Source organism: Bombus impatiens, unplaced genomic scaffold (assembly GCF_000188095.3).
Source record: "Bombus impatiens unplaced genomic scaffold, BIMP_2.2 scf_0452, whole genome shotgun sequence".
Lineage (NCBI taxonomy): Eukaryota > Metazoa > Arthropoda > Insecta > Hymenoptera > Apidae > Bombus > Bombus impatiens.
Genome location: NT_176871.1, coordinates 928112 through 952175, shown reverse-complemented (window position 1 = coordinate 952175; position 24064 = coordinate 928112). Strand labels below are relative to the sequence as shown.

General features: G+C 40.1%; 1 protein-coding gene across 1 annotated transcript in view; it reads left to right on the top strand.

The window, feature by feature from the left end:
* LOC100745903 (complexin) overlaps positions 1-24064 on the top strand; it is a 329300-nt gene that overhangs the window by 184564 nt on the left and 120672 nt on the right. The window lies entirely within an intron of this gene.

Below are 24064 nucleotides of genomic sequence, written 5' to 3'. Positions count from 1 at the left end.
CGCCTCCTTGCTCGTCGTTCAACCGCCGAGCAGATCGATTTCCTGCCCGGAGACGTACAGATTATTTGTAAAGAGAAGAGCACCCCGTTGAATCTCTGTCGGCCACTCACCGGAACGACCGTTTAATTTAAGGCTGCGCGTACGAAATGTCAACTATAGGATTCCGCTGGACTCATCAAGCGTCGCAGCTCGCCGATTCCTCCTTTTCTTCCCCGCGGTTTTACGTTTCTATCTTGACTTCAGCTAATCGAATTCCACGCCGAGTTTGATACTTTTATCCTTCATGGTTTTTTGGACGCGATAAAGAAGAATATTGTCCCGGCGTTGACTGGCTGTGTTGGAACGAAAGATCGAGATAGACACGATTATTTTCGTTTCATTGATCTGTTTAGTACGTCGATAAGATTGAAGTCGAAGAATTGTATACGAGCCAGTATACAATCATCGTTCGTTCGTTATGTTTCCTTGCAATTCCTACGAAATAAATTCTACATTTTTGAACATTCTCTTGAACAAGTTTAAACGAGATAATTGTCAAATCATTGTGCTTTTCTAGAATTCTTGCAAACATTTTTCACAATTATCTATCGCATATTTTGGATGATCTTCCACGAGTACAACACTCTAGCGAATCAACTGTTTGCTCAACGATCCTCGTTAAATGACGAATTCTGTACAAGCCCATCGAGCGTCCTAATATTTAAGAAGAGTACTTGCAGCCAGAGGAACAGAAAATGAAAGATGTTGGCAAGTTACAAGACTCATAGTTCCTTTTCGTTTCATTGCTCTTTACGTTAGATAGAAGAGAAGAGATTTCATTCTCTATCTCGCTACTTTCCACCAGTCGACCCTATAAATCTCTTAGCAAGTTTAACGAGCATATTGCGGGCCGAGCTAGCAGTTCGAGTTCTCGTGTAATTGTCAACCCATTACGTGGAGAACTGTGCGAAATCGTTCCTTAAGGAACTTCTGGTATTCACCTTATTCGACTCTCTGTAGTCCTCTTATCATGCGATAGCTCCTATCTGCAATAACTATACGGTCGGGGAAAACAGCGTTCACCAGATTCCCAACGAAAGAAAAATCCCTTATCGAGCGTTATTTTTCTCGTCAGTCTTGATATCTCGTTTCATTACGAACGAAATACGGAATTAATGGATACACTCGAGCGAAGGCTGGGATCACGAGGAATGGACGTTGACAAGGGACGACGGAGCGACAAGAAGATCCGCAATAAGAGCCCTGGTATTATTTATCGTTGGCGCAGCCGCTCGTAATATTAATTATCTCATTTTATTTTTCACGACTATGTAATTAACATCGGCGGCTATTTACTCGAGAAGCTGATATCAAACGTTATTTCCTGGCGGAAGAAAAGATAGTTTCCGACAGGTAGTCGTTTATCTTGAACTTTATCCGTCTCCTTCTTTAATCGCGTTTCTCCCCTTAAAAACATTTGAGAAAGAAACGAGAAAAAATGATATTAATATTAGAACCAGCAAGTTTGTCGAAACACGATGCAACTTCTCTTTTGTTCGTAACTTGAGATCACAAGAAGAAACATGATAGGTACAAGCGAAAGGAACTTGTTAGGTCCAGCCAAAGTGACGCTGAAACAGGCGATGTTTCAGTACTTTTAATATCTCAATATCGTAATAAAGAACATTTCAATATTATCGCGGGTGATATCTTTAAAATCGTAAAGAAGATGGAGAAATATCGTATCGCGAAACGAAAGGACAATTTTGGTAAGGCAAAGGCGACAACGTATTAAATTCTAAAATTGCTGGCCTATACATGAAAATATGCTCTAACTATTATGGTTATTAAAACCACGTACGTATAAATTCACGATAGGACTAGGTATAATTATCAATACGCGAAAACTACACAGGAAAAAGACCGTTTGGTTGATTTCCTGAAATCTGCTAGCCATGGTACGAGGAACGAACGGTTAATTCGTAAAACGAGCGAGGGAGAGAAAATCGCGTACGTTTCACTAGTACCAAATAGCACGAATGCGTTTAGCGCAGCTAGTTTCCATTTCAGGGATATAATAGCAATGCTATTCGGCACAATAGATATCCGATGTGCCGTGTAACGGGGTAGTTCGTCGTGAAATTACATAAAATTTACGGCGTTTGCAGAACTACGGTTCTCTGGCGCTTTTACAAACATGGACGGCCACGTTTTCAGTCGCGTTTTCAGCAGGATTTCAGCGCAAACCGGACGAGAGAACGGCGAGATCTAATCTCGGAAATAATAACGGCAGATGCGGTAGTCGGATTGCAGCTGGCCGAAACGAAAAGTCGGAGAAAATTCACTGGGCGTCCTAAACATTTCGTTTCCCTTCCTCTTTCCTTCCATCGTTTTCTCTTTTCGGCCGTGTAACGAGGTAACCTAAAGCAAAGTTTATCGCGTTCCGGCCGCTATCGCGCCTGGCCGACTTAAAATTTCGAAGCCAGATAGGAAATTACCGAGTCACGAGATAGCCAAGTGAAAACGGCCGAAACTCCAACCCCTAATTAACGTTGCCACGTCAAAATTTGGTTACTTCTTTTCTGCTTTTCAAACTTGATTAATGCTTCCCGGTTGTTGGCTATTGTACTAACGAACAAAAACGGTTCTTCGAGAGATTCGGACGCCAAATTAACTTTGTAGCCGTAGGCGATGCCGAAATCGCGCTCAACATACGCTGCTATCTCGGCGGGCCATGCAGTTTGCGAAGTTGTTACAGTTTCGGTTAAAAGAAAGTTTAACATTGATACACTATGGATTTCAGTAACTTTTGTACTAAAAACTGCTTATCATACTGGCGATCATCTATTCTGTGTGGTACATGTTATATTTGTTCGTTGCTCTTATTAAATATGAATCCATCTTGTAAAATTATGGTGTCTTTTTATACATCTTATTTTACTAAATTTTCTTTTACACACTGTCGTAATAAAAGAAGACGTTTTCCTTTCTCCCATTTATTACGTTCTTTAAATAATAATAAATCTGTACAAGATATAAATTTCGACCGAGGCTTTCTGAAGAAAAATATGCAAGTCGCCCGCGGCTGAAGGATTAATCAATTGTTCTGTGTAAAGGTATAACAGTTATACTTGTTGCCAAGTAGCTTTGTATTCGAGGTTCGACACAGTTCTGTGTACTCGCATTTGAATCGACGTCACGCGGGGCAAACATCTGCCAATACGTGTCACACGTGCATATAGTAAAGGATAGAAGCTTCGCGTTTCCTGATGCACAGCTCGCGCTTTCTCTAGAATCAGTTCGTAGAGTTTGAAGCGTTAACCTTGGTTCAAACTGTGTGCAGTTGGCCGATTGCCAACAAACGACCAACATGGCGTCTCGGTTTAATGTTCTTCCTGATCGAAGCGACGATATCAGGGATAAGGTTGGTCGTAACGTCACGAACTATCCTGACTTGCGAAATCCTAGCTGAATTTATCGTTTCGTCGTATTTGGTTCGTCATTCGAAAAGAAAAGTTCTCCGCGAGTGGGAAAACTCGTGCAATCTTTATATGACGCGTTCGGTACTTACGTCGCGAATCCTATTTTTCTAAAAACGATCAGCTGCAATTCGATCGCGGAGCATCGTCTACTTGCTGCATTTTCACCTTCGGGTGGTACGACGTGGAATTTTATGTTATTTTAACGTTTAAGTAATACGACTCAACGATAGCAAGATATTTTCAGGCTTAAGTAGCGCGAGTCAACGATACCGAGTTGTCTCTTCGTTGCATTTTTACGTCCAAGTAGTACGAGTCAATGATATCAAAGTACCTTTACGTTTGTTCGAGCAATACGAATCGACGATACCGAGTTATCTCTATGTTCACTTTTATGCCTAAGCAGTACGAGTCGACGACAGCAAGGAATTTTTACGCTTAAGTAGTACTAGTCAACGACACCGATCTTTTCTTCGTTGCACTCCTATACCTAAGTAGTACGAATCAACGATATGACGACATTTTTACGTTTAAACGATACTAGAAAAAGACAGCGAGGCATTCTCGTGTTTAAGTAGTAGGAATCAAAACGAGGAAAAAACTGTGCTGGTCGATCCTTCCTAGGTGAGATCCAGACAAAATTGTATGCAGTAAAACCGCACACCATGCGCATTTTTATATTTAATTCAAAGAAATTGGACGGTATAGAATCTTGTAAAATACGATATTGTGAAATCTTTTGTAAGAAAAATTATCACTCGAATTTTATTCTTGTTATTTTATGTCCATTACGAATGCTTTTAGTTAATCCTTGTTTATTACACTACTTGTTTCAAACCAAGGACAAAGTAAAACGTTTCTGACTTAAATATGCAATTTTGTCCATGTTTCCCTATTGTAGAAAACAGTAAACCTAAGAAGTCTGTTTCAGATAACGTTAACATTTCCAAGACACTGACACGGAAGTCACGCCCGAGTTTTGACAACGCACACTTTCCAAATGCAATATCGCGTCTGCTGCACATTGCGAGCGTTTTTCCCGACAGCGGGTGTATCGCCGCAGCTTGATCTGAAAATGTATCAGAGAGTTCGTAACGGCTGAAATATCGTACAAAAATCGCTCGGATCGCCTCGCTGTGGTGAATTTTTTGCGACAAATGTTATTTCTCCAGCATTCCCTTTCTCCCTGTGTATCGAATCTACCTCTCGGCAGATCGATTTTCTTATCCGTGAATTATGCACAACTTATTTCCTCGACGTTGATATCGTTACGCAAATCCGCGACGACAGAAGCGGTTGACTGTCAGGGAAATAGAATAACGAGTAAGAGGACGTTCCAGATCTGCCACTGTGTCAAGATTTCGTCGAAACATCGCGTAAGAAAAGGGAGAGAAATTCGCGTGTCGCGTGTAATCGGTTGTTGCGAAAGTATTTCTTTGTAGACTCGCAAACATTGCATTTTCTGCGTGAATTTCGTGGAATGGTAGTCTATTACTATTGATTTAAAACTACTGAAAATTTCCAATATTTTTTATATAAGCAATATTCATTAACTTATAACAATCTTATAATAATTTTTATTCTACATATACGTCTTCTCTTTCTGCACATTATAAATCATATTTTTTCCACCATATGCTTCGTGTCTAACATGTAATATGTTCCGTGTCACACGTTTTATATTTTCATTATTTTACCACATATCTTGGATTTTTGACAAGGTTTCAAATTTAAATAAACGACACACGTTTCCGAATTCCTCGGCTATGACGATACAACGATGTTTTTCGACGAAAGGAACTCTCGCGTGAATTCCATGTTATTCTACGATATTATGAATAGTAATAAATTAATCGTATATTCACAAGCGTCTATATATCGAATAATATTTTAAGCAGCCAAAGACAATTTGCTATTTATAATATGATTTTCGGTGTTGATCGAATGGTCGTACATTATTCTGTCCATTAAATAAAACTAAAAACTCGCAGGTGTTTGTGACTATTTGCTGCATTCAATTCGCCGCACTGAATCTTCTCTCTGGCGGATAAAACGATTCTGCATGAAATTCCGCGATAGAACGAGCACTCGAGATCTCCGTAACCGATACTCATCGCAGTGAATCGTCGAACATTTTCATAAAATTGTGAAAAACCAGCGGTACAATGGAGAATCTTTAATGAAAAATGTGCAAGTCTCTCGAATCGAGAATGAAGAGAAACACACGGCTTTGTTTTATCGTTAAACGCGAGAAACGATGGAACATTAAAGACAGTATTGCGTTTAACAATAAATAGCAACTTCGGATTGAAGACTGTGATATATTTGGAATGTAAATACAATTTTAGTGACTGTTTCCGACGAAGCGAATGAAATTCTTGATTACCACTACCCGATGATGTTGGTTCGAGACTTTTATAAATACCTTTGAAATATTTTCTATGATTTTAATCGAGAAATATAGAGGAAAGCGTAACTAAACGAAATTTTCACTGCTGAGCCGGTCATTTGAATTAATTGAATTGAGGACGGAATGAAATCCAGAAGAACATACGGGAAAACCATGACCAATCTACATTTATTGCTTTTTCTCGTGTTTTTAATGAAAAACGATCTGCTGTGTGGAGAAACAATAGACGATAAATACAAGAAGTTTGGACGATCACGATGTTACGACGACTCTTTGAAATTATTTTGTTAAATATTCGAAAATTAATAATAATTCCTAAAATACATAAAAATAGCTTAGATACCTATACTATGGAATTATTTACTTAACAACATACTGAATTTTAAAATTCACCTCCTAAATTCCTATACACGCAAATTGTTAAAATTTACAATTGTTACGAACGTCACACATAGACAGTGTAGTAATCCTGTTTTAAAGTAGCATTACCTGTTTTAAAACCTACCATCGGAGTACATATTAACCAATATGTAGCTAAATTTATTACGCATAAAATCCACCTAAAACAACTCTCTTTCAAATTTCACAACACTGTCCTGCCGATATATATCATCATTTTAATCCACCGTGTTGCATCGGTATTCTAAAAATACAAAAAATATATCACAAAGAAAAAAAAAAAGCTACATGATACGATGTATCTATTCCACTTTATCCGGTATATCGATCGAAAAATGAAAATCATGTCAGCGTATGCGACAAGATGTGTTTCCAGGTTGTATTTCCAGGATCCATGCTTCTCGCAGTGGAAAAATCTACAATTTAGGTGACCAATGTTACCCGTCGGTGGATTAAGTCTTGGTCCGTTATCGAGCGGATGGAACAGACAGTAAACCACAATGGACAGATTACGATAAGCTGGTTCGCTGGTACGTGGCAAAGTTTAGCCAATAAATGATATTTCAACGCAGCGGGCCGCATAGTTCAGGACTGTAGTTGGAACGCGTAACGAATTACGCTTTCGTCCAGCCGTGAAAAACGATTCGACGATGGCTTTTCATCCGCGGATCGAAGCGCGTGCCCTCGACAGCGTGCTCCGTGGTAGAAGAAAAATGATTCGCCCCGTTCGAAGCAGTTTCGCAAAGGCAATGACGAAAACGTTAATTGAGACCTTCAGAAGCTAAATTAACCGATCTCGATTTTTGTAAGTTTCTCAGTTCTGTTATCTACGTATGTGATTAATGTCGAACTTCTTCAAGCGACAATTTATTTAATATAACTTCGATTAATTTATCACAATGTAGCAAAATATTCATTTTTGTAGATATTCGTACTATTCATATATATAAGAAAGGAAAAGAAGATAGAAAAATACAAAGTAATCGGACAATGACGAAAAGAAGAGAAAAAATAGAAAATGAAATGGTAGAAGTTAAAGTTTAACAGTTAAATTATTTAGTGTGAATAAATTCCAAGCAAATACTCTGAAAATGATAATACTCGATACGCTGTTCTTTATTTTTCAATTTACGCATTTAATTAGTATGCATAGTGAGCAGCTCAACTGACGAATGATTTAATCGCAGAAGGAAATTTTTAATTATCATCGAGAGACGATAATTTCGAGGAAAACGGCGTTAGTCGTTTTCGCGACAGCAAGAAAAGAAAGAAAAGTAGGCTTTCTCTCGATCATTGTCGACGCGACAATTGTGCCCGCGGGAAGGATTCGAAGCTTCATTAAATTCGAGAGCGCCTAAATATTCTAGAGTATATCGACGCGTCAACGAGATGGAGCTCTGCCAAGAGATTAACCCAGAATGGCGAGGTCGTAGTGGCCAGATCTGGAGCATCGATAGGCCGTCGACATTCCATTCTATCCGCTGTTTTTTGTTCTGCGACAGCTCTCCAACGCGCGATTTCTAGTATCCGATGCATACGCGTCGATTTTCCAACTCGATCGTGCGCTATATATACCGCTGCGCTAGGATTTCTGATTAGTCTGAATACCTAATTTTCGCTGGAAGAGATAAGTTTGTCCCATTTTCCCTATTGATTAAACCGATAAACCGATTAGTATTAAATGACCGATCGGTATAAAATTTCTTAAATAAACAGATGTTGCGAGAAAATTACATAGATAAAAGTTCCAAGGAAACAGAAGATTGTAACATTCGACGTATTTTTCTTTCCTTTTTAATTTATACAACTGAATTGGATATGACGCGCGAGAAACTTAATTACCCTAAACAGCACCGTAGAAATAATACAATTCATCGAAGGATAACAAAGGATCTACGACGAAATACCGTCCCAAGCCACGAGCTGCCATTCCAACCGTGAATATTCCAAATTTATGAGAACGAACACGAGTATAGAGCAGACAGACGAGTGCAACAATCGGCAACGATTCACGGAACTATACAAAGCGGAAATAAGTCTAATAGCGGCGCATTATAGGTCAGCACGGCCGGAGAAAAAATTTCGGAACAAACAACGCTAATAACTCGCAGTTTCCCATCTCGACGATACGCAGCCCGGTAGAAACACAATAAAACCGACCTATTCCGTCCCATTGTTCTCTGGCGGGGAAAAAATGGCTCGGTAAAAGCCGAGTGAAATCCTGGCGCGGCTCTGCGTCCCGCTGTTACGCGAACCGCGGACGTAAATCAGACTGGAAAGCGTGCAGGAGCCCGTGTATACCGCGTAGACCCAGTTAACTGAGAGCGGGTAAGGGATGTCTGAGGGTGGAAACGGATGTCGACGAGCATGCGAACAAAGAGGGAGGCACCTCGTTCTTCCAGACGCAGATATTTCTCCTTCTTCCACGTGGATCTCATTTACATATCAGTTGGTTTGTAGTAAAATGTCGTCCCGCCTTGAGCGCTCCTTCCTCCCCCCCCCCCTCTCTCTCTCTCTCGTTCTCTTTCTTCCTTTCTCCTTTCGTGACACCACGGGGTGCTGTCGCTTTAAAGATGTCGGGAAAATTTCGTTCTGACGTTTTACAAGCTGCGTACCATCGCCAGGAAAGCGATATTTCGTCGTCGGAATACAATTTTGTAATTTTGGTATTTAAAAACGTGTACACGATGTATCTCTGGTAAATGGATATGTTACCCCTGGTTAAAAAAAAAAAAAAAGAAGGAGGCGACGTGCGAAAACGAGATTTCGTAGTAAACGCGTTTAAAGTTATTCACTTCGTAGCGGACTCTATTTCGTTTTCAGCCATGTTACAGGTTTCATTGAATGTTACCCGTACTTCACGATATACTCAGATAGCGAAGCTTCTGTAAATGATTCTTCAACCGTGTTTTATGATCTTCACGGACAGAATATGCGTATAATTGTCTACTTTCGTTAATACAAAATCTGAATCGTAAATTGCGAAGTGAATAATTGTCCCCGAAGATTGGGATAGGTCTCGTTACATAGCTTAGAAACAGTTCGCAATTTCGAAATCTACTCGTATTTCTCCTTTCGGATGATTCAATAAGACGAACTATTATTACGAAGACAAAATGGTAAAATTTTTAACGAAGCTAATCGTTTTGCTAATCTCATTCTTTCTGAGAATAACTTCGCTTTCTGTAAGTGTTCTAACGCTCGTGAACGAGGATATATTAGGCGTTCTATCGTTCAACGTATTCCACATTCGATTCGTTCCTTCTTATTCGGATATCTGAAGGAGGAAGCTCCATTCGTTGTCTGTTTATACAGCATTCAGTCGTATAAAAAGAACGTAAAACGAGTGTAGAGGCGAGGAACGAAGGAGAGCATAATTTAACAAGCGAGGCAAGGAGATGGTTCTCGTCGACTGGTAATAAAACACCCCATCGCTCCCCTTGTTTCGTAGCTGCCGACAGCGTTTCCATCTCGCGAAACGTTCTCGATTTATCCGCATCACGACCCGACATGGTTTAAGAGAAAGAGAATACTTTAAGGAAATCACAGGATGGGACAGGAAAATGGTTGTATTCGGAGATTCGCGTTGCATTGGCGCTTCGACCAAAGAGACGAATGGGTTTAAAGCGTCGAAGAACTGGCTAATATCGAGTAGCTGGTTTATGTGCTACCTTGGTGGAAGGTCAGTGTGATTCGAGGTTATTCGATTGGTGCACAGTCGATGGAAATACCTGGAGCAAAGTGGAAATACGTTTCAGACAGTGGAACATCGAAACGATAAATCCTAAGCTTGCAGCGTCTGTGTTTTGCGCATTCGGTTGGCTAAAGGCCATAAATTTCACTGGTATCCTATACTATGGCGCAGCCCCCGGGGAAACAGCAGCGTTTTCCCGATCCTCCCTTTAGAAGAAAGCGTTACGGAAATAATTTTCGGAAAAAATTTCAGCGGGATCGTGGCGTGTTGCGTCCGACAAATATCTCTCGGCTGAAAAACTGTTAATCGTCTCGCGCAGTATCGTAGGGTCGAGACACGCGATGTTTGAACAGTTTATTTCAGCCAGTTTATTTTGTCAGAATGTCTCTATAGGCAGATGAAACGATATCGTTTCACGCCAAAATCCTACATGTGTACATTTTCATTTTTTCATTAAAGAAATGGGCTCAATGTCTTCTTCTTCTTCTTAGCTATATATACAATAGAATATTAAAAAATGACAAACATAGTATAATAGCTTAATGATGGTAGTCTGAGTTTGATCCATTGTCTGTAGAATTGTCTAGTAATTTTTTACTCAATCGTGGATTTCTATAATCTATCGAATCACATATTCGTAATATGAGAAGTACCTAATCGTCAGGGAAGTTAAAAATCTAAAAGCTGTACACGCTTTAGAGTTTTAGTTTTCTTCGCACTGACCAAAGACGTGTTATAAACTCGTATCGCATCGTTTGCGACAATGCCATACGTTCTTCGCATATTTAACGCACATAAACTTTCTCACTCTACCCATATACATCGTGACTGAATAATGCACGATTATTCGGACACAACGAGCAGTGAGAAAGTCGAAGAATTAACAGAGGCAAGATCGTAGTCGTCGTTGCTTGCGTCGCGTTCTTAATTTCTTTCCATAGATTCGCGACTTTTTTTTTCTTTTTAGATTAACAATACGACGCGTCGAACACGGCCGAGCAGAAAGGCTGTCGAGACGTTGCGATAACGAGGTGACGGACGCAATCGTCGCGAGTTGCCTCGTGTTTTTAAGAAACGTATTACGGGAGTGTCGACGCGCGATCTCCGCCAGCGTGTTTCTTTTTCGCGCGAATACAAATCCGCGAACACAGTTTAGAATGAGACAAAGGAGAGCGACAACGGTGGAGTTAAGGCGACGTTTTTACGTCCCCTTACAAGCGAGCAGAGCGAGAGAAACTCGGTAAACAGCGACAAATTATTAATCCGCCTCACAGGCAAAGTCGCGCTTCCCCCTGCGACCACGCGTTCTTGTTACTCGTGCGGAACGAACCTTAATGCTCCCCTTTCCTTGGGAAATGACGAATCTCGGGCAAATATATTTCCTGCCACGATTCGTGGTTGAGCTTTTAGAACAAACGCGACGTGGAAAAATTTACACGTCTTGCACGTCACGTTTGAATATAATATACAATATTACACTTTTTAACAAGTTGTTGACTAACCGAAGGATAAAGGAATTTATTTTGCATAAAGACTGGATATAATCGCAAATAACGTGTTTGTTCAATCTTGTTCTTGAAGCTCTTTAGAGCCTGTCCTGAAGAAGTGAACTGGAATGTTCGCGAAACGTTGGAGCAAAACTGGACGCGTCAATAAGACGATCGAAGCCGGAACAATCAGCGAAATGTCACTACTCTCCGTTTATCATCTGTCTAACACGTTAAAAGTTTAACTGAAAGACAGCCTTTCTTTGCAATCGCGCTAATTTACGATACTTGGCCGATAAACGCACGCTTTCTTTCGCGTTCCGGACAAAACAACGATAGAAACTTGCGACCCATGAAACGAGTAAAATCGCGCCGAAAAGTACACTTTCGTTTCTTGTAACGAGTGGAAGCGACGCCATTGTTCCAGAGACGCGACGGAGATTGCAATGGTTTATTGTTTTTACTCGTTTCCCTTCGTTCTCTCGATTTCTTCGCCGTTTTGTCGCAATTACGCAAAATTTCCGTTTCGAGCTCTGGCTCCAGCTTTATCAGATAAACCGTAACAAGAGATAGAGACAGAGAAACCGATAGACAGAGAGAAAGAGAGGAGGAGGACCGAGAATCGTGAGAAGAAAACGATGAAAGAAAGGGGTCTAATAACGAAATGGAATTCGAAGGTGCAGCGGACTCGCGTTAATTGTTTTCATCCAATTAAGGAACGCCGGCGGCCGCGAACGTTTCATTATTTTAAGAGCGACGTCGTTCTTCTCCCCGCGACTTATCGAACACTCGCTTCTCCATCGAATCGTTTATATCGGTGCCATTTTCCAAGCCGTTTAATCCCGGTAATGCGAAACAGTAAGGTCGCAGGAAAGAGAAAGCACCGAACTGTTACTCGTATTCGCGTTGTCGTTTTACGGTGTCGCCGTTTCGAGTTCGATAGGTCGAGTGGCCCGTCGAGGCCAGACGCCCAGCCCAACGAATTGCATTTGAAATTGTAATACTCGCTCCTTTGTCTCTCTCTCTTTTTCTCCCCCTCGTTCCTTTGCCCTTGTCCTTCTCCCCGTGTCTTTTTATGCATCCCCCGGGACACAAGATTTTTCCTTTCGTATCTGGCTTTCCACGTTTCTCAGTGAATTTTCTCCAGTTACGCGTTTCGCTTGCCGCGGTTTTCTTTCCGCATCCGTCTCGAGTAACAGCCAGCCACGCGATCCTCCTTTTCAGAGTTGCTTAACGCGAATAACTTCCCTGCGTGCCAGATCTAATACGTTTCACACTGAGCCAGAGAACGTAACGTTTCCAACCTTTGTAGATACTCCAGTGATATACAATAGAATTAGATTGCTGATCTTTCTTTTATATTAAGCGTGGAAGATTTAAAGATACAAAAAGAGAAAATGTTTAAGATATCCATGGTACGGTACTATGAGTGTGCTCGTACAACGCGATGAGCGAGATAGATAGAGATGACAACTCCAGCTAAGATTCATTCAACACTGCTTACGCTCGTATGTGTGCTTCTAAATTATACTTTTATACGTACGCTTGTCTCGGCTCTGTACAACTGTACTCGTCTCAACACTGATGTTATTTCGTATTGTGCATTACTTTAAAGAGACCAGATTCGTAAATAAACTAAGAAATGAAATTCAATGAATTTCCACGTGAATTTCAAACATCGCCTCAATGAGAAAAACACAAACTATTAGGTTGTCCTTCTACAGACACGTCTTTTATAACAACGCATCTTTATACAAACATGAAAACTAATCTGTCGAACGTTGTGATCTTTATTTTGATAGAACAAAATGGATCATACGTAATTCGATAAAATAATATAAAACAGAAAATTATGTGTATCTATTATTTTCTTATAAAACGAAAGAAACTTTTCGGACGATCTAACCTAAGTTTCTCGATTTTGGAACTCGATTCCACAAAGATTCACTCGGTATCCTCCGTGTCTCCTTCTATCTGCCTCCTAATCTCTCCCTCTATTTCTCAATTTTCGCAGTCGTTCTATCGATCATCGAGAATCTTTTAACTTTCGATGATAATCCAAGCTGAACGAGAGAATTAGATTCGTTAGCCTTTCGTTGCCTTTTCTCCCGTGATTTCGTGTCTGGAAGACGCGAGAGCATCGACGAAGGCAATCGCCTTGCGGGAATATTCCAAGCCAAGTCAGAGTTCGAGTGGAGAGGTCTCGGATTTTAATGGCGTCGGAATATTGCGTCGCGTGAAAAACGACCGTAGACGTTGAGTTAGACAGGCAAGGATCCACGGGAGCCTTCTAAATGCCTGGCTCGACTCTCCGAGAACCGTGGTCGATGTTATTTACGTGGAATAGGGATGGCCGGCTTGTCGCGTGGTCGTTGCTTAATCACCCTTCTAATCCATCGTGATCGTGGCTGCTGATCGGCGGCCGCCTTCTGGATTAAGCCGGAGAGATTAATCGATCGGTAGCACGCGACGCAACGCCATGCACTGTGACGAGATCATTTGCAACCTTAAGGAAATTTCCTCATCCGGTATTTTGAAATCTTAAACCTGCTGACCTCCGCGCTTTTATTATATCTCTTCGGATATCTTCCTTTCCTGAACTATTTTATTCATGAAAAATCACGAAACGTACAAAAAATTACACTGAATAGGAAAACCAAGTATCCAAGATCTACGTATGTTTGAATAATATTTATTAAAATATAATACACATTTCGTGGTTTTTTTTTTTTTTTTATAAAACTCATTCGAAAGTAACAGGCAAGAAATTAAATACTTTAGAGGCTCGTAAAAAATATTGGAAGAAATTCATTGCAGAAAAAGATGACAAGTTTGTCGAGAACAAACTCGTTATAGGTAACAGAAAGTCTAATTTCACTTAAATCTTCCTTAACTTTCGCCAAGAATTTTCCAAACAATCTAGCATCGTTATTATGTTAAAGTTTCGTCATTGTTTTAATATATTCACTAATGAATGGACGAATGAAAGATGAAAAAAGAATATCCGTGCAACCTAGATTCATCGTTAGTCGATTATTCCTTTTTAACGAGCAACTTTATCGGGCCGACTTTTCCTCCGCGCGACTTCGCCGGGCTATTAATATTCATTCCTTTAATCCGACTTAAAGGGCAGTTCTTTCTAAGTTCCGGTGCCAGGCCTGACTCATCGTCACGGTACAAACGTGGTCTCTATTCGTCTCATTGTCCCGCTGTGAAACGAGAACGCGGCTAAGTGATCGATCTCTCTGGTCGAGAAAAATGTCGACGAACCGGAGGATTTTAATTTTTCAACAATACGTATTCGACAGCTTTCTGTCGCGAGTGTGGTGCAAAATGGAAAATTCGAGGAAACAGCAGACTCGTATCTTTGTCCTGTCGAATGTAGTCGCGTGATTTGTTAAGAGAGACGAGATAAAAAATCATCTCTTCTTTGGCAATACAGCTAGTGATAAAATTGAATTACATTGCGTCCAATTAAATTACTTTATACGAGAAAACACATCGACTCATCGTCGATGAATTTTGTAACACGATTTTGTAGCAAGGAAAGGAAATTTCTGAATTAGAATCTCGGAATACCGATGACAAAGAGGAGTGATAAACACGATGCTCTTTAGAACTTTAATTTCTCACGTGCTCCACGAATGCTATTTAATCGTTTAAAAACACATATACACATTTCTGATCCGAGGATCTTATACTTGCAACAAATATCTTCCAGATACTACGTACATTTTTAGATTGCTGTCAAATCTTGTCAATAGAATCAATAGACTCGTTACGGTGCCAATGGAACTTCAAAATTTATTTGATATAACAGCGCACGTCACATAGACGTGAAAGTTTGCCGCTGCAAGTGTTCAAACACCATCCACAGCCTCTGTAGCTTGAAAACAGGTGGAACACGGTTTCGAATGTTGACGCTTCGTTCTGAAAACACCTGGTGTGTACAAAGTCTATCGGTGGAAGGTTTGCGACCAAAGAATGCCGAAGAATCCTTACGAATCGTTTGCCGTGTCCGCTTCTTCTCACGAAATCTCGCCCCCGAGATATGTTCGCGGCCCGAAAACTAAATTACCGCAATGCGGAGGATACGGTCCCTTTGTCCTCTTTACGATTCAAACGTGCTCCACATAATCTTCGTATTTGCCACCATGTCGCCATGGTATCTCACAATTAGGTGTGGCTCACTGTGTCGGGTTATCTGGACGTTTTGTTCGAACGGAGATTTAAACGTCCCTGTTGGCTCTTCCTTTGTCGAAGCGGGCCAGATACGAGCCTGCCGGCTGTTCTCTTTCGTGGGAAGAGTTAACAGCCGAAAGAAGATCACGTGCGACGTAAAAGAGAAACAAAGCTTGCTCGACTCTTTTCTAATGAAACGAGGCGAGCGTGAGAACGCTCGCAGTTGCGCAACAAATTTGCTGATTGGCTGAATATTTCAACTTGCATAGAATTGAATTGGAATGTTAATGAAGTACAAGATCTGGCGATTATTATTATGTTTGAATAATCAATCATATTTACGATCAAACATATTTGTTATGACCGAACAATACATTACAGATATATTTAACAGATATTACACGACATATTTAACGAGCAGAAACGTTGAATAATTCGAGTGCTCTAATTTTGACAAGAACCGAATCGCTTTTGCGTTTGTACTATCAGTTCCATGTAGGTGAAGCAATCTTTCTTCTGCCACTTACGTTCCTTTCCTCCCTCCCCCCTTTCCCTTACAACTTCTTCGCTTGCTCATCCCAGTTGCAAAGCACGCGACGCGGTTCCTTGATTTTACAGCAAGAAACGAAAGCTTATCGCCGCCACGAGTTTGGTTTCCAGAATTCTGGTGATTCAGAGTAAACAACGAACCATTTATCTTCTTCCTTTTCCTTTCTCTTCGACAATGAAAAGGTGTCCGCAAAAACTACCTCAACATCATTGTATTCGTTATGACATTTACGTACTAATTAATCAAGTTCAACTATGTCGAGTTTCGTATCATTTTATACGGCTATGGAACTTCAATGCTATGAAAATGAAAAATGCGTGAAACTGGATGAAAGCACATCTCTCGTTGGGAACTAAGGGTACACAAATACTTTTTATAGTCATCCATGTAGATCCCCTATTTCTTTCAGCGAATATTTTATGTTTCCCAATATCGACGCGACTTTCATATCGTCGCGTACACTTTTATCATACAGTTGTTCGTTATTCGAAAGCCTTTCTACTCGATGTAACATGACTCCTCTCCATGTATGCCAATATATGCTTACTATATGTCTCAAGAATACACGTTCTCTGTTGTAAGTCGCCGATCGAGCAGAATATTCTTCAATCTGATTTCTGGCCATTCGTATGCGCGATTTAGGTGTCGTTAGCATATCGAAACGCAGGAACGACATCATAGCAAAGTGTGGTTCGCTCGTGCGCGTAAACTACGCGAGCCCACGATGAAACAAGACCGACAGAAACCAGGTTTTTCCACGCAATTCTCGTCCGTGACCGGAACACGACTAGCTTGTGATCGTCGCCAGAGTATTTCGGCTAATTTGAATATTCATTCACGGAGATGGCTCGATCGCGACCTCGATTACCTCGATCCGTGGAGAATTTCGTGGAGCCAGCTCGTAAAAAACGTTCAAAGTAATAGCCACGACAGAAGGGACTGGAAATTCTAGATTAAAGTCGCCTGATCCCGAAAAATCCGGAAATGAAAAGAGACTCGTTAATTTTAAAGCGTTCGACGCTGTTTTACGAATAATCCGATACTTTGCCATAGCGGGATCTCCGCTGTGAATGCGAAATTGGAAACGTTTGCGTACGAAATGTACGAACGTAAATCCGACAAATTAGAATTTATACGATAATTCAACTATTACTAGTATCATTCAACCGCATAAAATTAACTACAGTCTATCATCGAAAAGTAAGTAATATAAAAATTCTACCACCCAAAAGATAGTCCAATCGTACGATATTTTAACGACTACGAACATTCCGATTTTATTCCGACTAGGCTGGTGCTGAAATTTTTTCATTCTGATTTTATATTTGTTAAAAGATTGACTTCCTCGAGAAACGTATAATTTATCTCGAGATATTCATATAACATTACTAGGTGCTTCTTTCTCAGGAAACTATACGATTGTCGTATACATTTGATATATTTTACGCAATCGTTTTACCTGAAATTCACGTTTCTCCAAAAAATCTGCCGTAGTCCTGCCACGCTTCGATATCTCGTCCACGAGCAATCCAATTATTATTTCAAATAAGATGATTGATCCATTGATCCATCCGCTGGATTGAATGGAATGTCGCGCGATTAAATTCGAATGAGCGGAACATTCTATACGAATGACAGAAGGTGTCCATTCGAGAGCTCGACAGTGAGATGTACATCTATATAATCGATTCGCCGGGTAATCCATGTAAATCCCTTTGCTCGATATCTCGCGAGAAGGAGGGTTATCGTTATTCGTGGAATAAAAAAAGGGCTTGCATGGGCGTTAGCGCGACCAATTCAACGTGAAATAATCTATTTCCTCGAGTTAAGTGGGTTTAGCCCGTCGCTGAGCAAGCACGTATTCTCGACCGCGGAAACAAACTTGCACAGACATAATACAGTTGTAGGGTTTTTCCCGAATTTACGATAACTGGCATTCAGATAACCCAGAAACGTGCTTATCCTTCGGGAACAGCTGCTGTACGCCGCTTTGTAGCCAGCCAGGATGCGCGCAATCCAATCGGTTTAACTCATCTTTACGGCTGTAAAAGAATTCAAACGCGATCCCCTAAGTGGATGCGTGCTTCCGGTTTTACGTGAAAACTGTCGACTTTTCCCTACTTTACACGATTTAGGAATATCAAGTAACGATGCCTCGTTATTTTCGACATATTTCACAGCGATATAAGGATATTATCGAAATATCTTATATTACTGCAAGTATATTATTATGGGCAAATTTTGTGAGCTTAAAATTTCTTGGAAAACGACAATACGGCGAGAAAATGGCTATAAACGTTGGACGATGTGGCACACTTTTATCATACAAGAGGTTAATTAGATATCTTCGGCTGGTTTTGTTTCCATGGTATAAACATTAGGTTGTCCGAAAAGTTTCTTTCGTTTCATAAGGTGATATTAGATGTGACGATAGATTTCTGTTTTACATTATTTTATTGAATTAGGTATGATCCATTTCGTTATATTTCTATTATTATGTTCGTACATAATTCGATAAACTAATATAAGACAAAAAACATTGTGTGTCTATTATTTCCTTATAAAACGAAAGAAACTCTTCGGACAACCTAATAGAACGAAGAAGGTTCTTGTAAGTTAATAAAGGGAACCTTGATTAATTAATAATATATATATAAAATAGGAATAATATTTCAACTAGCACTCGACATACTGCTTCATTCGATTCTTCTCAATTTTAATTTTATAGGTTTGAAAAATACGAAAATTCTTGGAAATTGCCAACAGCTTATTCAGTACGAACCAATTAAAACGAGATATCAAATTCTGCTTTATAAGGAATATAACTTTTCAGAGATAAACCATCGATAGGATTTCAAATATACATTTTATGTTTTATATAAAATACGTATATCCGCTGTTTCCACAAGAAGATAGCGAGCGTTGCTTTTCGTCGTCGATTCATAAAATACTTTATTTAGTAATATTCTTATATTGAACGCAAGATTGATTCGACAGAAATCGACCATAATATTTGCACACTTATCAGCCGCAGTGAACGTTAAATCTATCGAGTGTTTTACGCTCGATTTGCGTTCAACGCTCAATCGTAGAATAATTATGAGTGAACGATGAATTAACCGATCAAATAAACGCTGCGGTGTAATCGGGAAAAGTTTCGCCGTGCAAATCATGAGTAATTTTCCCAGTGGCTTCCGCAGAGAGGATGCGTGCACGTGGCTACATATCGAATTACTATAATTTACACCCGCCCTGGAAAATTCTACTCTTTTAATCGGCCCTCTCGAATTAGTCGTAAATTTATATTTCGAATCGATGGCCAACTAAATAGCACTATACGTACACATCGTAACGCGATGAAATCGTCGCGTGTAACTAACGATATACTTTTTCAAAATTCACTCGTATTTTCTCATTGTACCTTTTCAGTCAGCATATCATCGCACACTGTGGATCAGAAATATTTCGATAGTTCTAAATCAACGTAAATATCGTATAAAGTGTACTTTTTCATCTAATTTCGTGTAATACAGTTTTGACGTACGTGTATAATACAAAACTGAATTAAAATTTGAAATCAATCTAGAAATGTATATAGGAGTTAAAAAGTATATATTGCGAGCATACGATCGAATAGTTAGCTACAATAATTACTTAGTGATTCCCTCTTCGATATTAATTATATCATTAAAACTATTATTCTCGTATGCTAATTTTTTACGTGCTTTTTGCAGGAAATTATTGCAGTCTGTATATTCGAATAAATGGAAAATTTCACGAAATAACGCGCCTTGTTCGTTCGACTCGCAAAGGTTATTATTTTGCCTAATGCAGTATTTCTCTTTGTGAACATCCGGAACACAGTACGATGACAGAATAATAAATGCAACGATATCGACGGGAGAATTTGAGGCAGGCCAGGCCATACGTGCCATTATGAATGTATTTAACGGTCGTTAATATGACTAGCCCCATCAACGTTTATTATTCATAGGTCATGACGCAACTAAAAAGCAAATGTTCTAAAATAATTTAAAAATATATATCAACTTGTTACCATCGTTCCCTTCTGCTCGATCCTCTTTATTTTTCCGCTCAGAAATTTAAAAACAATTCATGAAATCCACGAAGACTCAGCCCGACCTCGACCATCCTATACTAAAGCAATTTTACCCCCATTGCCATCGATTCTTCGTTTCCTCCGCGACGAAGCGAATTCTTCACCGCCAAAACTCCGTCTTTTAGAGACGAATGCGAAAATTTCGGAAACTTTCGCGAAGAACAGCAACCTGGTACCGAGTGTGAGCTAAAAAATGACACTCACTGACCCGAATACTTGGCTCGACGGCGAATCGATGGAGGAAAGGCGTTGCTTCCTTCGTCAAGCTCCCCTCGCGATCCATCGCTCTTCCCTTTATCACTGGGCCATAACAATGCTGGCAGTCGAGCGAACAAGATTTCAACGGGATCTCCGAAAAAGCGAATTAATCACCCCTTTAGCTCTCCAGGCTCGACCTTCTTTTTTTTTCAAGGCTCTCTCATATGCAGGAAGCGGGTGGCGGCGTTTCGCTAGCTTTTCGACGAACGCGATCGCGCATTTATACGTCGTGGCTCGATGACAAATTACGAGCCCGGGTCCGGTGAAATTACGAGCTCGCGGTAACGAAGAGAATTTCTGCCTCGTAACTTTTTTCCCCGGCAGGAGAGCCACCCTTCTCCCTAATCGCTTCAATTTCCATCGGTCTAACCGACAGTAGCTCACGAAAATATTCCAACGCATTCCACGCAATTTTTTGATGAATATATTATTCATATACATTATACGAAACATTCTGGAATTTTGTTAACATTACGAGATACGATTGCCGTAATTATAATAGTGAAATTTGAAGCATTTTTTGTCGGCTTCTACGTTTCATCTTTCTGATACCAAATTTTTGTAGCCATATAAAAATACTACGAAACGAGACGCGTAATTTAATATACCTGGATTCGATTAATTGCAACGTACATGCAATAACATATACGATGACGTATCAATATTTTTCCCAGCCACTGCATACACGGTAGATCTCTATTTATCTGAATTCTATTTATTGGAACGAAATTTTCGTCTAGTGGATTTAATCTGTTTATCTGATCTCTGGCTGCTATTATGCGAAAGAAAAATTATAAGTAGCGGGGAAGGTAAGCGAACTCCAATCGTAGGATCTGTTTGCCCCCTGACAAGTTCAGATAAATGGAGTTCGACCGTATACAAAAAGTCTCCAGCAGCGTTCCAATACTTTTTTGAACTACTGTGCTTCTTCATTTTCTTGTCGATGTATCCCTCTCGATCGAGCGGCAATTTTTCAACGCTCTGTTTTTCAAAGCCCGTTCAGCGATCAGTTGGAATAGCTGCGGACGAGAAGACATCAATTCCTGGGCGAATTCATTTTCATAGATGAATTTTCGCTGTCTAGAGCTCTTGAAATTAATAGAGCGTTTACTGGATCTCGATATCGTTCGATTAAATTGCTATGGTGATCGACGAGCGTCATGGGACAATTTTCCATAGAAATCAGCATCGAGCACGGCACCGGTCATCGATTCAAAAGGAAACCGCGATCGCGCTGTCGATCTTGACAGCTAATCCGTATATTCGCTAGGCGACAGGAACACGGCCGCGCCCGGCCGATGTGGATCGTGTTCACGATTATGGAACACGGCGACGCAGGTGAAACGTGCGAAACTTCCGGTACGTGCGGTCGGAAATGGCCATCGAGCGTTCCGCGTCGATGTTTCGGCGGCCGAGCCGACGCTACATTACGAGATCGTGAGCTTCATAGTTCGCTCGTTGCATCTCACGGCTGATAAACTACGTGTCCATTGTCGTTAATTAGAAATCACTGGCGGTGTGCATGCGTGCTACATTTTAATTACACGAAACAGCCACGTAGGCTTGATCGTTGACGATTATTCGCTGGTTAATCCTACTATGACTACAAACAATCGATTATCTTATCCGCGCTGTCGATGATTTATAACGTTTCAACACGCTAGGGGCTCGTCTTTGAATTTGATCAACGTGGAGGTTCCTATCGATAAGGAGAAACAGCTTGACGAAACCATATTTTACAATTCTACACTGCACTTTCTTCTAAACGTTTCGTGAAAATACCAATTTATTTTTTCAAGACACAGGAAGAGATTTAGTTTGAGATATTCGCGAAATGCCATTGACATGATAAATTTGTAATAACAACATGACGCAGCTTTTCTCAACCAATGGTGCGAGACAGATAATTAGGCACATGGCTATTTTGTGCAATGTACAATATATAAACGATCTTCAAAAATTGACATGTTATATGTCAATCAATTATTGCTAATTAAATGAAACCACGTAGGTGCATTCAGAGAAACAAAGATCACTTTGAAATCTCGGAAACACTTGCATCATTCATCTAAGATCTGTGACAATCGTGAAATGTGCAGCTCGAGACGAAGCAAGTTTCGTTCGAATCGTTGCGAATCAACGTACATTTAAATTTGTTATAAAGAATCTTATGTTTAAACGAAGTTTTGAAAAACGAGCTGATCTTAATCTTTATTAAATAACTGATAAAAGACGTGATACGATAACTACGAACAATCATTTTAACACGCCACAATCTTTAAATTCACATAGAAGAGAACGTGATACCGTAATGGAAATGTATCGTAATGCATGATTTGATTTGGCAAATTGTAAAACCACGGTACTTTATTCTCTATCGATTTTCTTAATTGCGTAACGTGCAGTGTTAAAGCTGCAAGGTATCGTTGCGCAGAACGACTTGAAAATATATTATCAAGTTTCGTTCTACCTTTTGCCATTTCAATGCAATTGAGCTATTTAACTAGCGAATGTCGATAGTTAAAGTTCTGCTCGGCGCAAGCACGGAACAGGCGCGCGACCACATACTCGCGTATTTTCATCGACACTTTAATATTACGTGCGGTAGCGTTGTTGAACAAAATTCTTGCTGCGAGCAATTTCATCGGAAAGCCAACGATTTTCCACGGTTTTTCATACGTCGGCTTTTTATCAGGCAAATTTAGCAAAGACACGCCTGTAAACCGTTTCATTTTGCGACGCGACAGCCCACAGGGAATCGGCCAATTTTCCCTGGATATGTAATTTCGTCCACGTACTGCCCGACAATTGCAACTCTCCACCGTGAAATACGGGTGGGGGATAAATTCAAGAAGCAAAAGTTCTAATTTCTCGGCGTATTCTACAACCTTGATCGTCGATAAATATCAGTATAGTGTATTCGATGTTACAACGAAAATTTCACATGTGATAGATTTTCATATAATAAAGCTAAATCTCTTTTCCTTTGTATCCACTATTATATATTTTTAAGACACGAAATTTTTAAAAAATTCTGACTGATCGTCAGAGCTCGTTTGAAACATCACAACAGAAAATTCTAAAATATATCGTTCTAACACATCTAACATAGTTCGTATATAAAATCGTAGTATTACCATCAATAATTAATCTATGCAACGACGATGCGAATGATCGAACTTTGGACGATCAGTTTCAAACAGAAGAGTGAGAGAAGCAATCTCCGTTCTAATTCACATCACAAAAATCCGACTAAATCAAGATATTCGAGGAACGAAGCAACTCAAAAATCGACTGTTTCCTTGTCCTCTCGGAATATCGCCCAAGTTATAGACCACATAATACCTGTCCATACGTGTTCTTGTTAAAAGATTTGCCACTTCCCATAAATCTGCCTTCGAAGCTACGTGATCGATAGCGATCGTTGCAGCGAATTCCCGACTCGGAAAGAACGGCCAGAGGGAGAACGAAGTCTTCCTGACCAGTTGATAGCGGCAACTTGATGG